We start from the raw sequence: 11,782 nt of genomic DNA on the forward strand, positions 1-11,782 counted from the left end.
CCCTCTAATTCTCCTTAGGGCTGTAAAAACTGGCATGAATCAGAACATTGAATTTAAGCATTCAGCCACTTGACTGACTCTGTGGAGTTGAAGAGCAGAAGTCAATAAATCTGGAAGATTTTCAGTAAAGCTGATGTGATTTTATCTTTGATGCAGTAACAAAGTGAAATGCCTTTATCATGACTGGGTTAGGGTTAGGATTAGGGTTCTGTATTTATACCACATTTCTGTAAACCAAGGATGTGTCTGCTGTAAAGAGTGGGACCCGTTATATCCTGATTGAACACTTGTAAGATACAAATTGTTTCCTAACTCCGTATCTAATCCAAAAATATTTGTGTGTTTTGTGTGTTTCAGTGAGGTTTCAGTGATTGGGTTTGTCTAGCTAGAAATGAGATCTTTAAAAAAGAGAGTTAGAGTTAAAAAAAAGAGGTCCACCAACTGAACCAACCTCTTTTCAGTAGAAATTCATTCCAAACTAATCAGCATCTAATTAATTAACTTTGCTCATGCAGATTTCTAAACATTTTCACAATGACAAGAAAATACATACACATCAGAAGGGCCTGACCAAGGGGGAATCTAAATAGTTCACAGTTAAGCAGACAGTAAGTGCAGAATGCAACATTATGATTCATATCATCTGCATCTCTTCTCACTAGTTTTGCCTGGAGAAAAACATGAAGGAGAAAAAGAAGAGAACATGGCAAGCTGATTCGGGGTGGGCTAATGAAAACAGTAATGCTAAATAATCAGTAAACCTCCCTCAGGCCATGGTGGGATAATATTAACACGAATGCTATTAATGCCTATTCCCCTGCCTACCCTCCAGCCCCTGTAAAGTCACCAAGAGTGGTGGGTGAAGGGTTAGTGTGCCCATCTGCTCCTGGAGACCACAGGTGACAGGGAAAAGGGCTGCAGTGTAGTAATAGACCAAGCTCACAGCAGCTGCTTGAAATGTTGATTGAGGGGCATTCTGACTCCAATCTTCCCCTGCAGTACGCCTGCCTATTAGATGCGGATCCAAAATGGCATCCAAACAACGAGGCCCAGATGGGGAGCTGTTGTGGGGAAACATGGTGGTAGCGCCTGCCTCGGCCATTCCACACAGCACTGCGTTTACTAGCACGGCAGCTCTGCTGGTAATTAGGTAGCTTGATGCGGTACAGTATGCCATGTTAAGCTCTCCAGCGTTAGTCAAGTGAGTCACCGAACAACGTCACGGAGCAGAGGGAGGGTTGGAGCTAATGCGCATGCGTGTTGGTAGGTGTCAATCTGCACCAAGAAAAAACTAGTGATCGTGTATTTTGGTACACGTGTGTGAAAACAAGGTAGAATGAGAAGCATGACCAGGGATGGGTGTGTTTTCAGTGTTGTGTGATTGTGATTGTGTGCACAAGTGAAAGGGGAATTGTGTGTCCGTGTGCAAAAACAGGAAGATATTTCTGGATCTTTCTCCTTCACAGCTGCTTGTCCATTAAGGGGGGAGAGACGGGGAAAGAGGAGAAGGTGGTGAAGTGAGACATGTGGTGGTGGCGTTGGGGGGTGGAGGGGTGTTAATTTATTCAAATGAGCAGAGGAGGATAACAAGAGGAGGGAGCAAGAGAGAGAAAGTGTAAGAGCAGTGGGGATGGGCTGTTTAATTTTGTAGCTCTCCCAACATCCATCCAGTCCCCTCTATTTCAGGAGATCTCTCACCATTGCAGAATGGATGAAGGAAGTGTAGGAGGAATGGACTTTGTGGTAACAAGAACAAGCTAATCATGGATTAAGGTAATGGTGAAGAATGGAAAGAATAAATGGTGTCAAAGAATTCAAATTCCACACATCAGACTCAATTCCTTATTGACTCAAATATCAAAGTAAAATCACTGCTACTCAGGTTATTGGTTAAAGACCTGACGTGTGTTTTATCCCAACATGATTGTAAAGATCTTATAATTATTCCTAAACTACATTCTGCACCACTTACACTGTAAATAAACAGAATTTAGCTCAGCAGCTTCACCTACAGCCAGGTGACAAAGGAAAAACCTGAACAAATCAGCGGAGAAACATTTTTAATTGTGGATGCTTCTAAATAGGTAAATTACATAATAATAATAATAATAATAATAATAATAATAATAATAATAATAAACATTCTAGTTTGCCTTGTGCACAAAGTGATGAATGCACTCAGCTCTGAAGAGCAAAAACCAGAGACTCTAGTCTACAGAGACCTTGAAAAGAGCAGTACAGTCTGATTCACTGTGTGTGTTGTGTGTTGTGTTGTGTATGACAGCTCCAAAGTTCTATATGTTTTTCTACATAGTGCAGTTTTATTAGAGTCATTATAACTTCTCTGTTATCCTGTTATAACCTCTCTGTCAGCTTGAACCAGTCTGGCCATTCTCCTCTAACATCTCTCATCCTCACGTTTGTGCAGCAAGGAACGATGGCTTTTATTTTACATACAGTTCTGTGTATAAACCCCTGAGACAACAGGCCTGATAATCCCAGAAGAACAAAAGTTTGTGAAACACTCAAACCAGCCCATGTGAACTAACATCTGAGACTCAGCCAAAGACACAGAGATCAGAATTTTTCTTCATTCTGATATTTGAAAGAAGTTCCATTATTACAAATGGTCAAAAATTCATTTTAGGATCATAAAAAATGTTTTTTATTGTATGGAAAAGATGGAGAGAATAATAAACCACAGAGAGCTCTGATCCAGAGAACCACCAGCTCTACAGGAGAAAGGTTAAGAAACTGACTTTTCCTTGTCACCTGATTTTTTTTTGGGCTATTTTCATTCACATCCTCATCCCAAATCCAGGAAGGTGACGTAATTGTGACGTTTCTCTGGGCACTTTGAGAACTTGTGCTTTTTAATATTTTTCTTTTTACATTCACTTTTTCCATTTCTGAAAGATTATATTAACTGTTAGTATTCACATCCCCTATATTTCATTTATATCTCTTATAAACATACATCTAATTTTTTCAAAATATATTTTTGTATCAGTTTTAAATGTTTTCATTTCTTGCCTATTTTTCTGACTTTTCTGACATTTAAATTATTTATTGCAGTAATTTGACTTTTCGCTTCTTGGATCTTTTTATGCTCTAAACAAATCTTAATGACAAACATTTAGATAAAGCAGCATCTACATTGTGTAGTTGCTCCTTGTGCCTCCAAAACAGCTCTGATCTGCTGAAGGTGTGCTGTGGTATCTAACACCACTGTAAGTCCTGTAAGTTGTGAGGTGAAGTCTAGATCAGACATATCCAGCACCTGCAGATCCTACAGACACTCGATCAGACTGAGCTGAAACTCTTCGTGTTTGTGATCAATGTTTGCTGTGTTAGGGAGAATCATCCTGCTGAAAGAGGACACTGATGTTAGGGATCTCTGTGTTCATGAAGTGTGAAGTGGTCACTCTGACAGCTCCATACGCAGCAAGCTGTGATGTTCTGTGTGATCAGATTCCTTTCTATTAGAGCCAGCAGTCAGTTTTTTTTTAGCAGTTTGTGTTACAGTAGCTCTTCTGTAGGATCGGACCAGATTATATAGCCTTCTCTCCTCACAACCTCTCAAAACACCTCACAACATCTCAAAACACATGACAACACCTCACAATGACTCATAACTCCTCACAACACCACATAACAACTCACAACAACTCACAACTCAAAACCTCACAATGACTCATAACTCCTCACAACACCACATAACAACTCACAACAACTCACAACTCAAAACACCTCACAGTGACTCAAAACACCTCACAACAATTCACAACTCAAAACACCTCACAACAACTCAAAACACATGACAACACCTCACAATGACTCATAACTCCTCACAACACCACATAACAACTCAAAACACCACATAACAACTCAAAACACCTCACAACGACTCACAACTCAAAACTCAGAACAACACCTCACAATGACTCAAAACACCTCAAAACAACTTACAACACAAAACACCTCACACCACCTCACAATGACTCAAAACACCTCACAACACCTCACAACTCAAAACACCTCACACCACCTCACAGTGACTCAAAACACCTCAAAACAACTTACAACACCTCACAACTCAAAACACCTCACAACACACCACAACACCTCACAACAACTCACAAACATACACAACAACTCACACCTCTGAACACATCACAATGACTCACAACAACTCAAAACAAATCACAACAACGCCAAACATCTCACAACGACTCAAAACACTCTTACAACAACTTACAACACCTCACAGCACATCACAACAATTTACAACACCTTACAGGAACATACAACACCACACAACACCTCACAAAACCTCACAACAACTCACAAGATCCCACAACACCTCAAAACACATGACAACAACTCACAAACAACTCAAAATTGGCTTACAACACCCTTACAACACCTCACAACACCTCACAACTCTACATAACTCCTCACAACAACTTACAGCATATCACAAGTCACAACACCTCACAACACCTCAAAACACCTCACAACACCCTTACAACAACTCTCAACACCTCACAACAACTCAAAACACCTCACAACAACTCAAAACACTTCACAACGACTCAAAACACCTCACAACACCTCACAACAACTCAAAACACCTCACAACAACTCAAAACACTTCACAACAACTCAAAACACCTCACAACAACTCAAAACACCTCACAACACCTCACAACAACTCAAAATATGTTTACAACACCTCAAAACACCTCAAAACACATGACAACACCTGAAAATATGCTTACAACACCTCACAAAAACTCACAACACCTCAAAACACATGACAACACCTCATAATGACTCGAAACAACTCAAAACACCTCACAACGACTCACATCTAAACATAACATTACTCACCAGGAAACAGACAGATGCGTTCAATGTATTATCAGACAGAGAGAGAGAGAGAGAGAGAGAGAGAGAGAGAGAGAGAGAGAGAGAATCCCTGATTCATTCATTCATTCTTTAAAGTATTTTATTTGTCAGTATTTGGTCTTATGTTGTGTTGAATTAACTAAACATTGCATAAATTGAAGGCACTTCTAATGCACAGATTGCACTTTGCTGCCACCTTGTGTTTTATTCCGTAGTTGCTATTTACACCACTATTTAATTAGTCTATGTTTCATCTGTCTATAGAAAACATCTTTACTACAGTTTCAGTAGGTCGTAAAACTCCAGAACAAAACGTGGCTTAATTTCTAAAATACAGTCAAGAACAAATATTATCAAAAAAAGACAAAGAAGCCATCTGTCTGGCAGTCTGATGCATTTAGACATTTAAAAGCTTTGATTCTTCATATTTATTACAGCACCGTTTACACTCTGAGCTTCACGTTGTGTTCCAGGACAACGTCAGACTGCTTAGCCCACTGCTTTATGCTGAAACGCACACACACACACACACACATATTATATATATATATATATATATATATATATATATATATATATATATATATATATATATATATATTAAGGCCATTATATTATTATATCTTCATACAGTAAGAACTCTAACCTTGGACTTTCCACAACAGCGAATACGGTTACCTGGAATATATAAAAGGTTGAAAAGATTAAAAAAATAAACAATTAAATGAAATGAAATCTGTAATTACTCATACACACACATGTACAAATATAACACCCACCAACTAGGAGGAGAATTGACAGGAACACAATGACTCCAACAAAAGATAAACCAAAAATGCGCAGAGTTTCATAGTCTGAAAAAACAAAAAAACATGTGAAGAAATACATTTTCAACCTCATCTATCCTTCAGATGTTCAGAAATTATTATTCTTTAAAAAAATCTAGCCAGTCTCACCATAAACAAAGTCGGCATCGGGGTCCACATCAGGTGCTGAGGAACAAACATTAACACAGCAAACACTGATGAATGCTGAAGACTCACACTTCAATACTACAATGTAAACATGAACCTTTCTAGTTTTCCTATTAAATGTTTGTGCTCAGCTTTATTAGCTATTACAAAACACTATGCGGGTGCTGTCAGGTTTATAACATATATCATGTCATCTACTGTGTAAATAAAAGTTACTTGTGTCCCAAAAGCACTACACTGAATGTTCTGTGTATGTATACACTGGTGATGGACTAGTGAAGGTATCGTGGTTTATTTTTTAGACATTTAATACCTATGGCTTTGGGACAGAGATATGATGAAACACAAAGGCAACCATTTTACACTTCCACACTACAGCAACCAGTTAAACATTTTATACTGGGGACAGACAGGTGGAGCAACATTTACTGTAAACGCTGAAAAGCATCTATTTACTGCCACAGTCTCATTTCTATCTATCTATCTATCTATCTATCTATCTATCTATCTATCTATCTATCTATCTATCTATCTATCGCAGATCTAAAATAACGTGTTGACTCCACCCTCACCTCCTCCAGAAGACATGCTGGATCACTGTTCTTCAGTGCAGAAGAAGGAATCTGTGGATGTCAAGGAGACAGTAAACATTAACAGTCATATGCTCAGTTTTATTGCTTTATGCAACTGTATATGTGAGATCTTTAAAAAGAAATAATAAGCTTTGATCACTTTGATCACTTTAGATCTAAAAGAAACATCAAAGAAACCTCAGCAGTTAAAATGTAACCTTCGTCTACACAATCTAGGGTTAAATAACCTTTGAACACAAGGTGTGGTGACGACTGAGACAAAGACACAACATTTCACACATCTAGAACTTTTCATTTCTGCACTGACACAATGGATGATTCCATCATAACAGTGCCTGATGATGCCTTCAATAATTGTAGACATTTTTTGACTTTATTGTAGAACATTTTACATAAAACTGAGCTGTTGGAGAGCTAACAGTAATAACTCTGTACACATCTGTCTGAATGGGAGTTCAGTATGAACAGTGATGAACCATGTGATGATTATGATAAGAAAGATAATATAATTATATAATACACATTTACAATTATTGCAATTAAGTCTGGAAAAATTAAATCCTGATAAATTATACCATAAAACACTTTAATATAATGAGATAATGCCAATTACAAACTCTAACTGTTTCAAATCTCTGAAACTGTAAACGTTTCCAATGTTTATAGAGATTTTTAATGGTAACTGTTTTTCGGGCCAAAACTTTGTGTGAAATGTGTGACATTTTTAACCTAAATACATTAGAAACCCCTAAAAAAGTGTCAGAGCTACGTATGAAATTATTCTGTAAAACTTTTGACAGATTGTATTTGCAGTTGTGTTTGTATCATTTAAATTGTGACATAATTCAAGTAAAAATTTAATTTGTATTTTACTTAATGAGTCGTTTCCTTCATACGTCAAACCCTGTTATACTCAAACAGCAGTTACTACATTTGTTCATTTTTTTTATTATTCTCTTCCACATCAAACCAGACCCCACAGTGAACTCTGACAGATTTCAGTGGACAGAATCAGAAATGTAAAGTGAAGCATTTTCCATTTGAAGCTTTTAGACGATATACTTTGCCAGATTAAAGTCCATCTTTTATTATTCCCTGCTGTTTAATTCCTGCCCTCACTGTACATGTATACTTGTCAGGTACCTACGACAGACAGCACAGTTACACCTGAAGTAATTTTGGTAGAAATTTAAATTATATTTCACTTACCTGAGGAATCGGATCTCTGTGAAGATCTGAAGCTGTTCCACTTCTTATCAACGTGTGCTAGTCTTTCTACTTCTTCTACTGAGTATCTATAATAACCCCAAACCCCCACCACCACCCACATCATGTACCCTGGTCCATCAATGAACCTTTATCAGGCAATAACTTTGTGGCCTTCAGGTAGTAATAAAACTTTGTCTCTCTGAACCTTTGGAACCGTTAAAGCCTCATATCATTAAGGTGCGTAGTGGCTTTCATTGATCAGTTCTGTTCCAGTTCAAGTCATATGCTTTATTAAACTGTATTATTGTCATTATTGAAACTGTATTAAACTTCTAAATAAACCTCTAATGTGATGCTTTAACAGTGTTTTCAAGACGACTAGGGTTAGACAAAAAGACTCTAGGTTAACTGTTACATCAACAAAACATCTTAAACTGAAGGCATCTTTTAGCCCATTTCAAAACGCAGATATAAGAAACCTCAGGACTCTACCCCTCCCTGCCAGCAGAGGGCACAATCTGCAGAAGTTAATAAACAAGAGAACAGGCTGGTCAGGAGATTGTGTGAGCATCTACATGCATCACATTTTAACTGTTAAAATATTTTTTAGACTTTCGAACAGCTCCAGCACTTTGTTTGTATGCACCATGCTGGTGAAAAAGGCTGTGTTGAAAAGTTAAAAAATGTTAATCAATCAATCAATAGATCAATCAATCAAGTTATTTTGAATCGGTCCCCAGGAGCTCAGACCCTCAGCGTTTTCTCCTGGGCTTGTCCTCTCACTTCAGTGTAAACAAATGTTCAGCTGTAGATTTCACTTCTACTGCTAGTCTATAAGGTGTAAAGTCATATAAAGCAAACAACATAAATACAGTGTAAACTTCCATCTGTTTATTCTACACACACAGGTTTAGGTTGTTTCCTGCTTTAGATGCCATGCCGTTGTCTCCATGTCTGCAGATGATTGTATGATAAACTACAGAAACATCATCTTTATCATTTAACTCTATGCTGAATTCTGAAATGAACTGAAATTACAATTCTAGGCCACTTCAGTTATTTTTACATTAAAACCAGAGAAAAATGGTTTACAGTCTTACAGCTGAATAAAGGACATATATTTTTCCTGGAGGAATTAATTAACATTTATCAATGTAAGGCATCAGCTGACTGCATGCTACAGACATACAGAGTATTGGGTGAGTTTCATATTTATCGTATTTCAGTTCATTTCCATTCATCGCTTTATAAAATGAGAGATTTGCAGATAGATAAATATAACTGTAAAATATGTAACAAACCCTGCTCTATTTTCAGTTAAATGGAAGTTTGTGGTGAGAGAGAATGTTTTTGTGAGAGTGAATGTTTTTGTGAGAGTGAATGTTTTTGTGAGAGTGAATGTTTTTGTGAGAGTGAATGTTTTTGTGAGAGAGAATGTTTTTGTGAGAGTGAATGTTTTTGTGAGAGAGAATGTTTTTGTGAGAGAGAATGTTTTTGTCAGAGAGAATGTTTTTGTGAGAGTGAATGTTTTTGTGAGAGAGAATGTTTTTGTGAGAGAGAATGTTTTTGTGAGAGTGAATGTTTTTGTGAGAGAGAATGTTTTTGTGAGAGTGAATGTTTTTGTGAGAGAGAATGTTTTTGTGAGAGTGAATGTTTTTGTGAGAGAGAATGTTTTTGTGAGAGAGAATGTTTTTGTGAGAGAGAATGTTTTTGTCAGAGAGAATGTTTTTGTCAGAGAGAATGTTTTTGTGAGAGTGAATGTTTTTGTGAGAGAGAATGTTTTTGTGAGAGAGAATGTTTTTGTGAGAGTGAATGTTTTTGTGAGAGAGAATGTTTTTGTGAGAGTGAATGTTTTTGTGAGAGAGAATGTTTTTGTGAGAGTGAATGTTTTTGTGAGAGAGAATGTTTTTGTTTGTCCACTGATGAAGGATCCTGTAAACTAAGCGAGATGTTAGCAGGTGATGAGGAGGAACAAAGAGCCGCACAAAGCTCTGCTGGTTGGACAGAGAGTTAGATTATTTTATTTTATTACTTTTATTGTGCTGATTCTTGATGATAATAGTTTATCTCAGTTACAGTAGCTACAGTAAAAACCCAGCAGCGTGTAAACCACACGATCTCTGCAAAACCGAGCCAGAGATGAGTCACTTCTGAGCCTCGTTATGTTGTGTTTTAATGTTAAAGTTTTCTTGGTTTATTGACAGCAAAAAAAACTTTATAAAGCATCAAAGTTATCAAGCTAAAATATGTAATGTTTGTGTGTGTGTGTGTGTGTGTGTGTTAACATCAAGGCCTCAAACCATCCTCCAGCCAGATAGATAGACAGATGAAGGACTTTATTGATCTTAAACTGGATATTTGGGAGAATAAAAACAGCACCAGGTATTTCCTCTTTCTGGCTGATTAAACAGACACCTTCATCCAGGCTGTACAGCACACACTCATACAGGTTGTACAGCACACACTCATACAGGCTGTACAGCACACACTCATACAGGTTGTACAGCACACACTCATACAGGTTGTACAGCACACACTCATACAGGCTGTACAGCACACACTCATACAGGCTGTACAGCACACACTCATACAGGCTGTACAGCACACACTCATACAGGCTGTACAGCACACACTCATACAGGCTGTACAGCACACACTCATACAGGTTGTACAGCACACACTCATACAGGCTGTACAGCACACACTCATACAGGTTGTACAGCACACACTCATACAGGCTGTACAGCACACACTCATACAGGTTGTACAGCACACACTCATACAGGTTGTACAGCACACACTCATACAGGTTGTACAGCACACACTCATACAGGTTGTACAGCACACACTCATACAGGTTGTACAGCACACACTCATACAGGCTGTACAGCACACACTCATACAGGCTGTACAGCACACACTCATACAGGCTGTACAGCACACACTCATACAGGTTGTACAGCACACACTCATACAGGCTGTACAGCACACACTCATACAGGTTGTACAGCACACACTCATACAGGCTGTACAGCACACACTCATACAGGTTGTACAGCACACACTCATACAGGTTGTACAGCACACAGTATAAACAGTTTCTGGACTTCTGCATAAATGGTTCTGTACTTTCATCTACATTACATTTAGATTTTTACAGGTAGAAACTTGTCTGGCTGTAAAACAAAATTTTAAAATGGTATGATGTGAACCAAGGGGTCACGGTGGCTTAGTGGTTAGCACGTACACCTCACACCTCCAGGGTCGGGGTTCAATTCCCACCTCCACCTTGTGTGTGTGGAGTTTGCATGTTCTCCCCGTGCCTCGGGGGTTTCCTCCGGGTACTCCGGTTTCCTCCCCGGTCCAAAGACATGCATGGTAGGTTGATTGGCATCTCTGGAAAATTGTCTGTAGTGTGTGATTGTGTGAGTGAATGAGAGTGTGTGTGTGTGTGCCCTGTGATGGGTTGGCACTCCGTCCAGGGTGTATCCTGCCTTGATGCCCGATGACGCCTGAGATAGGCACAGGCTCCCCGTGACCCGAGGTAGTTCGGATAAGCGGTAGAAGATGAATGAATGAATGAATGAATGGTGTGAACCTGGCAACCCTGCATCAATATTCTGTTTCTGATCCAGTTCTGCTCTCGGTTTTGTCGAGTTTTCAGTCACTGTGTTGATTGTAGATTGTCTGATTAATGCTCAGGTTTTGAATAAAATCTCCACACTGCATTATTGTGTCTTTGACTTCAACCCATGAAAACTAGAACTGCTTTAAACGTTAAGTCAAAAGTACATGTACATATATAACTTTTTTTGCATTTGGTGCTTTAAACTTATCAGCAAGATATTTGTAATAGAATAAATAAGACAGTGGAGCTGAACTTTCTTCTGTACAGCACACACCTGCTTGTGCTCTGGTAAATAAATACTCTGACTTTATTCATGTCTGGATTAAAAAACATTATCTGATTTTTTTTTTTTTTACCAGATTAAAAACAAACTAATTTCACTCACGTATGCATGAATTTTGCGAAGGAAAATGTTTGACAAGCTACAGACACTTTACATAAACAATAAGACGAAGACATACACAAGC

This window comes from Tachysurus vachellii, chromosome 15, assembly GCF_030014155.1.
Source record: "Tachysurus vachellii isolate PV-2020 chromosome 15, HZAU_Pvac_v1, whole genome shotgun sequence".
Taxonomy (NCBI): Eukaryota; Metazoa; Chordata; class Actinopteri; order Siluriformes; family Bagridae; genus Tachysurus; species Tachysurus vachellii.